Source organism: Lynx canadensis, chromosome B2, assembly GCF_007474595.2.
Source record: "Lynx canadensis isolate LIC74 chromosome B2, mLynCan4.pri.v2, whole genome shotgun sequence".
In the NCBI taxonomy this organism is placed as follows: Eukaryota; Metazoa; Chordata; class Mammalia; order Carnivora; family Felidae; genus Lynx; species Lynx canadensis.
This window is the reverse complement of record NC_044307.1, coordinates 57,402,648-57,417,959: the sequence shown is the minus strand read 5'-3', so window position 1 is coordinate 57,417,959 and position 15,312 is coordinate 57,402,648.

The window sequence follows — 15,312 nt, the reverse complement described above, 5'->3', positions numbered from 1 at the left end:
TTAATGGTTTCCTTTGCTGTGCAGAACTTTTTAGTTCAAGTTAGTCCCACTTGTTTATTTTTGCTTTTGTTGCCTTGGGTTTTGTTGTCATATTCCCTGCTCCCTTCAACCTCCCCAAAGGAAAAAAAAATCATTGCCAAGACCAGACAAGGAGCTTACTGCCTATGTTGTCTTCCAGGAGTTTTATGGTTTCAGGTCTCATGTTTAAGTCTTTGATCCATTTTGAGTTGATTTTTGTGTATACTGTAAGAGAGAGGTCCAATTTTATCTAGTTTTCTCAACACCGTTTATTAAAGAGACTGCCCTTTCCTTATTGTGTATTCTTGGCATGTTTGTTGAAGATCAATTGACCAAAAATGCATGGCTTTATTTCTGGGCTCTTTATTTTGTTCCATTGGTTTGCATGTCTGTTTATATGCCAGTACCATATTGTTTTCATTACTATAGCTTTGCAATATATTTTTAAATTAGGAAGTGTGATGCCTCCAGCTTTGTTCTTCTTTCTCAGAATTGCTTTTGCTATTCAGGCACTTGTGTGGTTCCATATGAAGTTTAGGATTATTTTTTTGAATTCTGTAAAAAAAAATATCTTTGGGGTTTTGGTAAGAATTGCATTGACTGTATAGATCACATTGGGTACGGTACTATGGCCATTATATTAGCTCTTGAAAGAAATTGAATCTAAATTAAATGTTGATTATCAAGAAATAGCAAATAGTAATTGCTTTTAGAGACTAAGAGAAATGACTGTTTTTGGGTTTAAAGTCGTAACATATGTTGAAGCTGTTTATTCTATAGTAGGCTCATATATGGGATTATGTCAAGACAAGTTCGTGACTCCTTAAATGGTTTTCCCCTCTCATTTGCTCTAAAGACTACAATATGTCAGTAGCTGATAATGTTGTTTGCTTTGTTGAAAGCCAACATTTTTATTTCCTTGTTAATAGAAGCCTCTTTTTATTTAAGTGGCAGTGTAACAGTGTCTAAGGATTTCTATGTCAATCATTGTAATAAAACTTGGTCTAGATATGGAAATACAACTTGATTTCTGATGAAAGAGATTTAAAGAAAAGGTCATAAAAAAGGTATTAGATAACTTTTGCTGCATAACAATTCTCCCCTAAACCTAGTAGTTTATTATTTATTTATTTATTTATTCATTTTAATATAATTTATTGTCAAGTTGGCTAACATACAGTGTATACAGTGTGCTCTTGGTTTTGGGGGTAGATTACTGTGATTCATCACTTACATACAACACCCAGTGTTCATTCGAACAAGTACCCTCCTCAATGCCCATCACCCATTTTCCACTCCTCACCCTCCTGCCATCAACCCTCAGTTTGTTCTCTGTATTTAAGAGTCTCTTATGGTTTGCCTCCCTTAAAACTAGTAGTTTAAAAATATCAGTGACTTATTTAACTCACAATTCTGTGGTTTGGCTGGATGGTTTTTCTGGCTCAGGCAGGCTCAACTGATCTGTTCTGGACTTACTCATGAGTCTGTGTTCATCCAGCAGGTGGGCAGGAAGTTGTATGATATAGGATGGCCATAATCACATGCCTAGTGTTTGGCAATATGTTAGCCAGAGCAAAAGGAATAATTGACTAGGTTCCATGTCTGTCATCAGCCAGACTGAGGAAGTCTTTTTCACATGGCAATGATTTTATATATATACATATACATATACATATGCATATACATATATATATATACATACATATACATATATATATACATATATATATATATACATAAAACAAGAATAGAAATTTGCAAAGTTCTTTGGGTCCCGGCATTGAAACTCTCACAACATTACTTATGTGCACTCTATTGATCAAGCAAGTCACAGCTAGCACAGATTTGAAGTTTGAAGAAATAGACTCAGTAGGAAGAGCTGCAAAAAATTGTGGTCATTTTTACATTAGCCAGAAGGGGCTTCTGAAAAGATTTTTCTCTCTTAATTAAAACAGTTACTTGAGTGAAAACCCTGTCTTCCTCTTGGTCTCTTCCTTCTTATTTTCACTAATGTCTTAGAACTTGGGGCGCCTGGGTGGCTCCGTCGGTTGAGCTGCCGACTTCGGCTCAGGTCACGATCTTGCTGTCCGCGAGTTCGAGCCCCGCATCGGGCTCTGTGCTGACAGCTCAGAGCCTGGAGCCTGTTTCAGATTCTGTGTCTCCCTCTCTCTGACCCTCCCCCGTTCATGCTCTGTCTCTCTCTGTCTCAAAAATGAATAAACGTTAAAAAAAAATTAAAAAAAAAAAAAAAGAACTTGATGCTAGGAACTCAACCATAAGAAGGCCAAGAGAATCTCAGACATGTGGAACCAGAATCACAATGTCATTAAACAGTTGAATATCACAGGACCTTCCAACTTCTAGATTTTTAACTGAAAGACTAAATGCAGTGCTTAAAACAGACTTACTAGAATATTTTATTGTTTTTGGCAATCACGAGTTAGGTGATGTAACAGAAACATTATAATTGGCATGAGAAAAATCAGTGTATAAATTGGAATACTATGTTGAAATTCTGCAAACTTAGTACTATTTTAGTTAAAAGTGAATTTCATTCTGTTGCTGCTGAACATAAACATATGTTTAATCCTTTCAATTATAGAGAATCCAAGATTTGTTATTGTTATAGTAGTTTTTTAATGGAATAGATATCTTTGAAATAGATTCCTTTGGAATAGATATCTTGATTTCTCAATTTAACCAGAATTTTATATCAATTTTATTAAAAATCCTATTTTGAAGAAATTAAATTTGAGTTTCTGTTATTTTTTGAGGATGCACAATCATTTGAATCTTCCCCCAAGTTTTAGAATTACACTTCTTGTTTAGGAAAGGAGAACCTACATAAAAACTAATGGGCTTAATTTTTTAATATCATCAAAGAATGATAAAATATCCCTGTACTAGGCATACCTTCAATCAAGACTTATAGAGCAAAGGTATATTAAGTTAAGAGAGAAATGTTTGGCATACCTCAGTATGCTTCTTCTTTTAATTTAAACTTTAGTTAGTTAACATAGAGTGCAATATTGGTTTCAGGAGTAGAATTTAGTGATTCATCATTTACATATGACACCCAGTTCTCATCACAAGTGTCCTCCTTAATACCCTTCACCCATCCAGCCCATCTCTCACCTGCCTCCCTCCATCAACCTTTCAGTTTGTTCTCCATTAAGAGTTTCTTGTGGTTTGTTCCCCTCTCTTCTCTCCCACCCCATCCACATATATTCATCTGTTTTGTTTCTTAAATTCCACATATGAGTGAAATTATATGGTATTTGTCTTTCTTTGACTGACTTATTTCGCTTAGCATAAACATTCTAGGTCCATCCATGTCGTTGCAAATGGCAAGATTTCATTCTATTTGATGGCTGAGTAATATTCAGTTATATAAATATACCTCCTTTTCTTTATCCATTCATTAGTTGATAGTCATTGGGGCTCTCCCCATAGTTTGGCTATTGTTGATAATGCTGGTATAAACATTGGGGTGTATGCACACTTTTGAATCTGTATTTTTGTATCCTTTGGATAAATACCTAATAGTGCAATTGATGGATTGTTGCATAGTTCTATTTTTATTTTTTTGAGGAACCTCCATACTCTTCTCCAGAGTGGCTGCACCAGTTTGTATTCCACCAGCAGTGCAAAAGGATTCTCCTTTCTCTGCCTACTCACCAACACCTGTTGTTTCTTGCGTTGTTAATTTTAGCCATTCTGACAGGTGTGAGGTGGTATCTCATTGTGGTTTTGATTTGTATTTCCCTGATGATGAGTGATGTTGAGCATCTTTTCATGTGTCTATTAGCTATCTGGATGTCTTCTTTGGAAAAGTATCTATTAATGTATTCTGCCCATTTCTTAACTGGATTATTTGTTTTTTGGGTATTGAGTTTGATAAGTTATTTATAGATTTTGGATACTAACCCTTTATGAGATATGTCATTTGCAAATATCTTCTCCTATTCTGTAGGCTGACTTTTAGTTTTGTTGATTGTTTCCTTTGCTGTGAGGAAGGTTTTTATCTCAACGAAATCCCAAATAGTTTGTGTTTGCTTTTGTTTCCTTTGCCTTTGGCAACGTGACTTGTAAGAAGTAGGCATAGACAGAATATACCTCTATTTAACATAGTGCTGGAAGTCTAAGACTCAGCAATCAGACAACAAAAGGGAAAAAGGGGCATACAAATTGGCAAGGAAGAGGGCAAACTATTTTCAGATGACATGATACTCTGCACAGAAAACCTGAAAGACTCTGCCCAAAAATTGCTAGAGCTAATACATGAATCCAGCAAAGCATCAGGATATAAAATCGATGTGCAAAAAACTTGCATTTCTGTACACCAATAACGAAGCAGCAGAAAAAAGAAATCAAGGAATCAGCCCCATTTGCAACTGCACCAAAAACCATAAGATACGTAGGAATGAACCTAAATTAAGAGGTAAAAGATCTGAATTCTGAAAATTATAGAACACTTATAAAAAAAAAACTGAAGAGGACACAAAGAAATAGAAAGCATTCTAGGCTCATGGATTGGAAGAGCAAACATTGTTAAAATGTCTGTACTACCCAGAGCAATCTACACATTTAATGGAATCCCTATCAAAATACCATCAGCATGTTTCACAGAGCTAGAACTAACAATCCTAAAATTTGCATGAAACCACAAAAGACCCCGAATAGCCAAAGCAATCCTGAAAAAGAAAAACAAAAGTGGAGGCATCACAATTTGGGATTTTAAGCTATATGACAAAGCTGTAGTCATTAAAACTGTATGGTACTGGCACAAAAACAGGCACATAGATCAATGGAACAGAATAGAATACCCAGAAATGGACCCATAACTATATGGTCAACTAATCTTCAACAACGCAGGAAAGAATATCCAAATAATATCCAATGGAAAAAGACTGTCTTTTCAACAAATGGTGTTGAGAAAATTAGATGGCAACACGCAGAAGAATGAAACTGGACTTCTTTCCCACATCATACACAAAAATAAGTTAAAAGTGGATGAAATGCCTGAATGTGAGACAGGAAACCATCAAAATCCTAGAGGAAAACACTTAGACAGCAACTTCTGTGACCTCGGCTGAAGCAACTTCTTAGCATGCTTATTCTGAAAGTGAAGTGAACTGATTCTTCACTCTGATTTGGGTTTCTATACAAATAAAAGGAAAATTTGATAATAATGATTTGATGGACCTTCAAGCTATAGGATTCTCTGGTTATAAGAATCTTTCTCTTACTCTGCTTGGACAAATGTACTAATTCTCTCTCTCTCTCTCTCTCTCTCTTTACCTTGATAGCTCATTCCTGTCTCCCTCGAAGTCTTCCCCAAGGTATTGTTTATATTATGCTAAACCCATTATTTGCAGTTGTCCAAATGTTTCCTTGAAATATGCATCAGTTATGGTTTAATTACAATGAAAAATTACATTTCTTTTTGACTTAGGTCAAAAAAGCAAAAAGTTCTCAGATTATTAGAAATGTATAAATGTTCTTACTTTTGATGTATATATAACCAAAATTTTGATTTTGCCCTGGAATAGAGATACATGTGATAGTTCTTGAAAAATGAGTAGGTGATAGGCAGTCTAGGGATAATAGAGAAGGAGGAGAAGCATCCATTGAGCATAGTAAAGAGAAAGCATAGTTTAGCATACGGTAGCACACAAGAATCTGGCTCATCCAAGGACAGAAAATCAGGGTGGATAGGCAAAGCTAGTAAGAGAAGAACCTGAAAGTAGAGAACAGGCCATGAGATGATTTATGATGTAAATGAATTTGAATTTTGTCTGTTAAAGTAATAAGAAAATAGAATTTATTGCTTCTTACTCTTTTCTACTACAGTATTTTTAATGTATGTATATTACTATAGAGCACTTGTAAGACTAACGACTGCATGAATGCATGCCAATCTTTTTTTAATAACTGTAAACCTCTTGAAGGCAGGGTCTATGTCATAGTCATTATTGTTTCCAAAGTCTACCCATTTGAATTGCTTTGTGATGGATCACCTTAGCTAGCCTAAACTACATTCCCCATAATTCTTTGCTAGTATGTTTCCAGGTCAGTGAACTACAAGAGATATTCTTTAGTAAGAGTTAGAGGACAGAGGGAGGCAACAGCCGTTTTGCAGCAAAAAACACCTTCTTTTGGTAATTCAATCAAACACTAATGTAGGTGTTGTTGTGAAGGGATTTTGCAGGTATTATTATAGTTCCTAACCAGTTGATTTTAGGTTAATCACAAGGCAGATTACTGGGTGGACCTGACCTAATTAGTGTGAAAACCTTTAAAATGGGACATCAATCTTCCATGAATTCAGAGACTACTAGCTTCAGTTAGTGCTGGTGGGTTTCCAGTTTGTTTGTGAGCTTTTGTTCCTGATTGCCTACCCTGTGGACTTCAGGTTTGCTTAGCCAGCATCTACAATTGTACACGTCAATTCTTTGTAATAAATCCCTTTCTCCCTATTTATCTTCAACTAGTCCTGCCTCTCTGATTGAAAAGCAGACCTACAAAGCATATACTCAGTAAATGTTAAATGAATACATGTATTTTATATTATTTCTATCAATTAGGGTTATGTTGATGAGTGACTAGCGATGGGAAGGCAATCTCAAAAAATCATAAAAATTTATGGCTAGTCTTTCTTTGGGAATGTGAATATGTTAAAACTAATTTGTATTAGATGAATCTAAATTTGTATTTTGTGTTTATTTCTAAATTATTAATACTATCCAAATATCTTACTGTTGTCCAAAAAGTTCCTTATCTGGAGAGTAAAGTTAACAGATCAGTTGGAACGTTTATTTGGCTAATGTTTATTGAATGTTACTATGTGTCAAGTACTCATCAAGGCACTAGAGATTTATCAGTGAACCAAACAAGAAATTAAGAAAACATCCTTACTCATAACAAGTTTACTTTCTTGATATTAGGAATCAGTCAGTAAATCAGCTACTAAGTCCTGACAATGTACCTTTTAGGGATGGGAGAAACTCAGTGTTGGTCCTTGACTTCAAAAGTAACAAAACATGGACTTAATCTGCCAATTTGCTGATTACTGATGTATGTGAGTCATTTAAGTCAGTGTGCTCAGAGTTTGTGTGTCCACAAATGTTCCGTTTTTTAAAGGCTTTTGTTTTAAAATGAGAGTCAATATGCTTTATATAGAACGTAAGTGGATACTTGGGATTGTCCTAATTTACAGATTCCTTCAGTCTACAATTCTCCACATAGCATACCAAATCTCTTATTAAAATATACTCATTTGACTAGTTACCAGCCATCTGTTCTTTTACTTGATAGCTGTAAAGTTATTATCCTGCTTACAAACATCTCCCTCTATTATGTCCTTTGATTTTCTAATTCTGGGTTGCTGTTTAAAAAAATTTCTTCTGTATATTTTTTTTATCTTTTCCCATCTTAGTGTTAGTACTTTATTTACTAGGCATTGCCTCCATTTGAAAGTGAAAATAATTTTTGAATAGGAAGCTGTTTTTTTTCCTCTTCTTTGTGTCTTTAATAGCATTTCCACAGCATTTTACACATAATACAAATGTAGTAAAAGTTGGTTAGCTTTATGAATGAATAAATCACAATTATTGATTATTATACTTTATTATTTTTCAGAGTAGTCTGAAGGATCAAAATACAAGACGTCAGGGAAACATATGGTGTCTTTTAAAAATTAATAAATAAAGTAAAGAGAGCTATCTAAAAAAAACTTTTCAGATTGATATTCTTTAAATCTCAGGAAATAATTAGGATTTTTAATATCAGAATTGGATTTATTTATAAATTTTGATATTCTTTAAATCTCAGGAAATAATTGTGGTCCTTTAATAAAACTGTATTATTATTTGAAAAGTGTAGATTCTGCCTTTAAAATGGAAAAAAAATACGAGAACTTGTGTGATATACATATGGAAGTAGAAATATTGTTTATTTAAAATAAAAAAGGCGTTCAAGTTGTCTTTACATTCCACTTTCTCCTTATTCCAACAGAACACCTGATTTTCAGTCTTTTTTCCCCACTTTTTTTTTTTAATGTTTATTTATTTCTGAGACAGAGAGAGACAGAGCATGAGTGGGGGATGGGCGGAGAGAGAGGGAGACATAGAATCCAAAGCAAGCTCCAGGCTCTGAGCTGTCTGCACAGAGCCTGACGCAGGGCTCCAACTCACAAACCGCGAGTTCCTGACCTGAGCCGAAGTTGGACGCTTAACCAACTGAGCCACCCGGGCGCCCCTTTCTCCACTTATTAATTTGGAACAAGAGTCTCTATGTCCCCTGGATTGGTAAGGAACAGAACACTGCCAGTGGTTTTGTCTAACCCTAAAGCAAGAATTCATCCATTTGGAAATTTCTATGGGCATTCAGTGTTATAACAATAAAAAAATACCCAGGGGTTTAGAGATTATCTCATCTTCTATTAATTTGTCCATGGAGAAAGTCAAAGATATGCCCAGAGGAAAATCATAGCTCTTTTTACAAGAGAGGGATGAGAACTCTTGCGCATTTCTGAGACTCTGAGCTGAAGTGGAGCTCCAGTCATAGTTGGGAGTGTCACTTGTCAAGCTAGAAGTCAGTCAGCCTATTTCCTTTTTACATTGTCATTTTTGCGCCATAGGCTTTGTTTTGTCTTACCCCTGAGAGGAACTAAGAATTCAAGAATTTAGGAGAAAGGATGGTGGAAACCCACAGCAACAGGGCAAGCTCAGAGCAGCAGAATGGCTAAACAGAGATTTCTTTTTGGGGAACTGTAGCATTTTAGGGATCTTTGTAAGTAACACATATGCAAGTGGATGCCTTACTGCATGGCACTCTCACGGACTACCTTGTTTATGTTTAGTGGGTATGTCTTAATTTTTTTCGAATGTTTACTTATTTTTGAGAGAGAGAGAGAGACAGAGCATGAGTAGGGGAGGGGCAGTGAGAGAGGGAGACCCAGAATCTGAAGTAGGCTCCAGGCTCTGAGCTGTCAGCATACAGCCCGACTCGGGGCTCAAATTCAGGAACCACTAGATGATGACCTGAGCAGAAGACTGACATTCAACTCACTGAGCCACCCAGGTGCCCCTTTAGTGGGTATTTCTTAAAATAATTTTAACTAATGTTTACTCAAGAGTGATTAAAGAAAACAATCCAATTTTTTTTTTTGCAAAAACATGCAATTAAGTGGTTGAATCTTTCCATGCTAGCAATCTTAAAAACCCAGTTTTAAATTTGTTTCTGACATTTAAGTTCAATGCAGCAACATATCGGTCTGATAATTTTTTTTCATGAAACTAATTATAACACTTTGGATATTAGTATATTTAGAAACTAGCTTTAAAAACCAAGTTACAAAATACTTGGCTAATCACTTAAAGTTAGTATTTGCTGCACATATGGTCTAACACTAACCCTAAAAACAGGGGTTATCAACTACTGCTTTTTTGTTATTAGATTGTCCCCAAATTCTATGCTATTATAATTAGATATATCTTAACTGTTCAAAGTAGGAATATTTGGTGGAAAATCCCAAGTTATAGTCTCTGTTTCCTAGCTTCAAACGGCACAGAAAATTCTTGATTATGGGCCTAATAGCCTTCTTTAAGCAGCCATTCATCTGAATTAACAACATATTAGGTCTATTTCTCCCAGGAGGCACATGAAAATCAAGTTCATGAGATTGTATTAAACACTAACAGTGAGGACAGTGTTCATCTTTGTTAATGTTGCTGTCAAGTGTCTAGATATCAGCATTTTTCTTTTGTTAATTCATTTGGTCAACGTCTATTTATCAGTTGTTTACACAGTAAGTGCCCTGTCCCAGAGCTCGTGGTTTTGTGCCATTGGCAGAGTGAATACACTAGAGGAAAAATTGATACAGATGAGTTTGAAGACCTGAAACATCCTTTTGAACAATAAGTCTTATGGGGATCCGACTTCCCTAATCGCTAAATCAGCTTATATTGCTTACTGATTCACTTCAGCCTGAATCTTCTAAGCTTATCATATTAGCTTAGGAGGCTAAATCTTCATTCTCAAAATTTTTCAGTTCCATGTCCCTCTAAACTTCATGCTTGACTCTGCCTCTTGCTTCAGTGTCTATTGGCTTAGACAGCTTTGCCTTTATGATGACGAGACAATTAGTTTTGGCCTATATAATAGCACTGAAAAGTCCTTTCTCCTCCATTATCATAGCTTTTTCAAACTACTTGTATTAAAAGTATTATAAGAGGCCCCTGGGTGGCTCAGTCGGTTAAGCATCTGACTTTGGCTCAGGTCATGATCTCGCAGTTGTGGCCTACAGCCAGCTCCACATGGGGCTCTGTGCTGACAGCTTGGAGCCTAAAGCCTGCTTTGTATTCTGTGTCACCTTCCCTCTCTGCCCCTCTCCTGCTCGTGCTCTGTGTCTCCTTCCCTCTGTCTCGAAAATAAATAAACATTAAACAATTTAAAATAAAAAGTATCATATATTTGGAATAAAATTATATTTTGATCACTTCTGATTAATAATAGTGCCCATCTAAGATAATGATAATATTTTAGGTTTTTAAAGAAATCTTAGAAGCTTACTCTCCTTAAAGTTTACCTTACCTTGCCCATTTATTCTAGAATATTCGAAGGATGTTTTTGTCTAAAGATAGTTAAGAAACAACGGATAAGTGCTGCTGCCACAAAAAAAAAAAAAAAAAGATCAATGACAAAAGAGTAAGGTTCACAACAATTCATGGGGCTAAGAAACACTACGCCATATTGTGTGAAAAGGGAATGTACATTTGTGTGTACCTCTATATACACAGAATGTTTTTGAAATGATCCATAGAATCTGTTCATGATAGTTGACTATGAGGTGCTAAGAGTTTTGAATGGGAGGAAAACATATTTCATGACAATTCCTTTCATAACGTTTGATTTGTTTTTTCTAACCACATTGAGGTATTAACTTTTAATTGAAAAAAATCCTACAAATACATATTATATCTAAATATATATATAATTGAAAACACCATAGAAATCATCCATGCAAATCCCTTTATTTTTAAAGATAAAAAAACTAAGGTTCAGGGAGGTTGTGATTTTGTCATAATCACATAATCAGTAAGTGATGGAGCTGAATCCAGAGTCCTTGGTGATGGTTCTTTCTCCTGTACCCCTCTCAGCAGAACTGGGGATGCAGAAAATATGTTCTTGAGAGATTATTCTATGAGATTCACTTTATATGCTACCATAGTGTGCATACACTTAATATTTTATATAAATTTGCATATATTGTGACTTTAATCATGTCCCCTAAAAATAATATGTTGAAATCCTAGCCCCTATTAGCCCAGAATGTGACCTTATTAGAAATAAGGTCTTTTGGGACGCCTGGGTGGCGCAGTCGGTTAAGCGTCCGACTTCAGCCAGGTCACGATCTCGCGGTCCGTGAGTTCGAGCCCCGCGTCGGCCTCTGGGCTGATGGCTCAGAGCCTGGAGCCTGTTTCCGATTCTGTGTCTCCCTCTCTCTCTGCCCCTCCCCCGTTCATGCTCTGTCTCTCTCTGTCCCAAAAATAAATAAACGTTGAAAAAAAAATTAAAAAAAAAAAAAGAAAGAAGGTCTTTATAGAAGTAATCAAGTTAAAATGAGGTCATTAGAATAGGTACTAATCCAATATGAATTGTGCCATATATAAAAGGAGATTTGGACAGATAGACATGTACACAGGGACAATGCTATGTGAACATGAAGGCAGAGATCAGGGTGATGCATCTACAAGCCAAGGAATACCGAAGATGGCCAGAAAACCACCGGAAGCTTGGGAGGGAGGCATAGGACAGATTCTCTCTCACAGACCCTAGAAGGAATCAACCCTCCTGATATATCTTGATCTTGGACTTCCAACCTCCAGAACTGTGAGACAATACATTTCTGTTGTTGAAGCCACCTAGTTTGTGGCACTTTGTTATGTCAGCCCTAGCAAAATAATACAGCACATGTTCATATAGCTTATATAAACTAAGTTTGTCTGGTTTTACTTCTCATTTTTTCCTATGAAGTTAAAAGCATTGTTATGCACTGTTTCTCAAACTTTTGTGTGCATATGTTCTTTCCAGGCAATACCAAAACAATAGTTCAATTTGGCCGATTCTGCTGAAAAAAATAACGATTTGAGTAAATGTCATGGATTTAGTATCATATTGATACAGTCTGTGAAGTAAAAGCTGATCATTTAAAAACAAATTGCTTCAAATAATGGTTTTTATAATTTTAAGTTACTTTTTTTTCTGAAGACGCACATTTTGGAAAGGAAGTCTTACTATTTAATAGAAATGTATTGTACTGTGTATTTTACTAAGAGTGTAAAAATTGGCATGCCTAAATAAATGGTTATGAAGAAATTCAAAACATGGTTTTGTTAACCATATTGTTAATACTGTGTTTCAATACCACTGTTAATTAAAAATGTAGTTGTATTTGGTAATGTCCACAGTTATGAGAGTAGGAAAGAGATGGTTGCTTGGATACAGCTAATTTGAAGTGGTTATTTTCAAATTTCATTGGAAAAAGAAAAAAATAGAGATAATGAGAATTGATACTTTTCTTTTTGGAGTGTAATAGTGATATCTTAAGAAAGGTCGACCTTCCAAACAAGTGTTTCTGCTATTTCTTTCTTCCATCAGCTTTAATAGTTGTTTCTTCAAAAAATTATAAATCTTTATACCTAACTGGGTTGATGTTTTTGGTAAGGACTACTAATTTTAGAATTACATAACTTTCGCCTCATCTAAGATAAACAAGAGGCTCACGGCAAAATTGAAATAATTTGTTCCCATGCATAGTTTTATAGAAATGAAAGTAATATAATTTTAATGCTTATTGGGAGCATGAAGAAATTTGTTTGCAAAACTAAAACAAATTAAATCAAGAATAAAGGTGTGGTCCATCACAGAATTTTCTATTAACCTCATAGAATGAATTAGGCTTTTGACAAATAGAATATTTAAAACATTGTTTCTTTATTTAAAGTTGAAATGGGGCAAATCAACTTGTTTTACGATCTGACCCATTTTGGTATTTCAATAAATTTCTTTCTTATTGTTTCTGTTTCCATTTTGAAAGAAATTAAATTTTAACTTTATTTGATTCAAAATCTATGAAAAAGCAAAAAAAAAAAATCACTTGGGATTGAATTTCAGATTAAGAAGAGAAATGTCCATGGTGGTTTGACATTTGGCATTTTGGTTTTAGGGTCACCCTTTTTCTCACTCTTCTGATTTTAATTAATTCTGATCAGTTTTCTGATACTGTGTCTATTATCTTCAGTCCTTTCTTCAGAAGGGCACAGAGCACTGAGAGATCAAAGGCGACACTGCCCAATCAAACACTAACCGACTGCAAGGGATGAATAAACAAGATACTGGCTCAGAGCCACCGGTATCACGTCTGCCTTTGTCTCCTTCCTTCTTCGATGCTGGCAGTCTTTCCTGAACTTTATCCTTTCTCGTTGTTGGAAATGCCTCTTAATAGATGTCTTTGCTTCTAGTATCTGTTCACATCACATGCCCACGTCTGCCTTTCTAAACAAATCGTGTCTCATCATTTCTCTGCTCAAAGACTTATCTCTTGTTAAGACCTTGATTAGGTTTTCAAGACAGGTCATCATCTCACCCTTCCACTCTTGCCTCACTTCTTTACTCGAAGCTCCCAACATGCTGCCGCGGGATTTGTGTGCTTATTTGTGCCTCTTGGATTGTGTATGTGTTGCCTTCTGCTATAGAACTGTGCTCTCCATTTTTCCTTTTCCCTATAGACACATATATCCAAATTCTGCCGTGCTTCCAATCGCTATGCTGAAATGTTCTTTTTAGATTAATCTAACTAATCCCACCTGTGCCTCACCTGTGGCTTCCCTTCCAAAAGGGTCTTGCAATTTATGGTGTATAAACAGTGAAATGTTTTACAGCTCTTTAACATGATAATTATGAAGACTCTAAATTTTAATAAATATGTGTGACAGGTTGTTAAATAAGGAAGATAAATAGTAGATGGTTTCCCTTAAATTTTTATGTAGTGCTTCTCAAATTTTTAGGGTGCTTATGACTCCCCTGGAACACTTATTAAAAATGCCTACCCAAAGATTCTTATTCAGTTGGTCTTATATAAGCCTTGGGAGTCTTAATCCATCCATTCTCCTCCCACCCCCAGGGGGAAAGACTGAATATTCTCTGTTCTTTATTTTAGTTTTTTTTTTTTAACTTTTATTTTGGAAAATGCCAACTATACACAATTGTAGAAACAATAGTATAATAAACCTTCATGAACCCAATACCTGGCTGCAACCATTTCTACCATGTTATCAAATTGTTCATTTATCTTTTCTTCCGCTTTCTTTGCAGTATGAATTGTCACAAGGACCCATCACAAACCTCCTTTAAAATTAAGCAGTAATGACGATGTCTTCCACTGAGGCAAAGCACAGTCTGAAAAGTAAAAGACAGAGCCTCAGATTAAAATCCATGCCCAGATGAAGCTTTTGCCTGTTGATACTCACAACTGTAGATGAAAAGATCAGAAGGCTAATATGTTTTTGAGAGAACTGTCTTGCCCAACCCCCCCCACCCCCCTGCCCCGCCACACACACACACACACACACACACACACACACACATTTGGCCTGCATTGGCCAATATCTTACTTTCTATAACAACCCATGGCCCCTGGAATGGGCACCAGCATGTGCTAGAGCTGTGTAGCTACTGGGAAAGAAGTGCTCCAGGTGCCCACTTTTGAGGGCTGAACCAGAGGCCACAGAGAACAGTGGACCAAGGAGACCCTCTCAGAAGAGTGAATCAGGAGTTTTCCAACTGGCTCACCAAGCACTCACTCCATTCCAGGACTGGGGCCTTTTCTTACTCTGGCCCAGCAGGACCAGGTATTACTGTGTTTCCCCTCTCATTTTTTTTCTGTCTGGGGGGTGGGATGTTATTTTTTTCCTTCATATTATTCTCTTTTTTTTAATTTCATTTGAGAGAGAGAGAGAGTGCAAAGGAGAGGGACAGAGAGAGAGATAGAGATAGAGAGAATCTTAAGCAGGCTCCGCACTCAGTGCAGAGCGCAACACAGGGCTAGATACCATGACCCTGGAATCACGACCTGAGCTGAAATTAAGCATCAGAAGTTCAACCAACTGAGCCACTCAGGCACCCCCCAGGGTATCCTCTTTCATTGTAACCAATGACTGAGTGCTGGGTGTAGATAACATGCCCTTTAGTCTACAGGTTATCAGACCATGAGGTGCCTCCTCAGAACCC